This window comes from Hesperophylax consimilis, chromosome 13 (assembly GCF_061612785.1).
Source record: "Hesperophylax consimilis isolate HC1 chromosome 13, BYU_Hcon_1.0, whole genome shotgun sequence".
Classification (NCBI taxonomy): domain Eukaryota; kingdom Metazoa; phylum Arthropoda; class Insecta; order Trichoptera; family Limnephilidae; genus Hesperophylax; species Hesperophylax consimilis.
This window is the reverse complement of record NC_142848.1, coordinates 35,000,189-35,000,927: the sequence shown is the minus strand read 5'-3', so window position 1 is coordinate 35,000,927 and position 739 is coordinate 35,000,189. Positions and strand designations below refer to the sequence as shown.

Below are 739 nucleotides of genomic sequence, written 5' to 3'. Positions count from 1 at the left end.
ATCGAAAAATAAAATTATTTATGTGGAAAATCATTGTATATTTTACTACAAGTTATAAGCTTCTAAATATTAAATTATACAAAGTTAATGTACCTATTAGGTCATAATAATGTCTTGGTCATTTTGTCAGGGATGAAAAATATAGTTCTTAACTATTGCGGTTGATGTAGGTATCGAATTCAATAAAGTACCCGAAGCTTACGAAATGTAACAGATTAATAATAATGATTTTATTTACATTAACCCCAAACAGGAGGCCCTGAAGAAATAATTACTCCCAGAGTCCCATCTTTGGGGATGCTGCGTGGAGGGTCTTTTTAAAGAAATTAAAGAGAGGAAGTTCTGGGAAGAAAAAGGCTAGCCCGGCTAGCTCAGTCTGTAGAGCATGAGACTCTTAATCTCAGTGTCGTGGGTTCGAGCCCCACGTTGGGCGCCAATAATGTTACCGTGGGATTAAGTGGCAACAAATAAAAGTAAGGATGGGTTTATTTTATAGAAATAAAAAATATTTAAGAACACTAAAAATTCAGTTTATTTTATTCATTACCACAAAAAAGACATAGTAAAAAAAAATAATTAGCATCCTACTATACAGGGTGTAGGTATCGGCACGTACCCGACAAACTTTAACCAGCTATTCCTTAGCACATCTGGAGTAAAAAATGTTATGGGCTCTTTGCTGTCCGGTAACATTTTTTTTAATAAAAAATTTATTATTCATATTTTCACCACATGTCAC

At 33.6% G+C, this 739-nt stretch overlaps 1 non-coding gene across 1 annotated transcript; it reads left to right on the top strand.

Moving 5' to 3' along the window:
• Positions 1-360: 360 nt before the first annotated feature.
• TRNAK-CUU (transfer RNA lysine (anticodon CUU)) lies at positions 361-433 on the top strand. The gene has a single exon. It is a non-coding gene; the product is annotated as a tRNA-Lys (tRNA).
• The last annotated feature ends 306 nt before the right edge of the window (positions 434-739 follow it).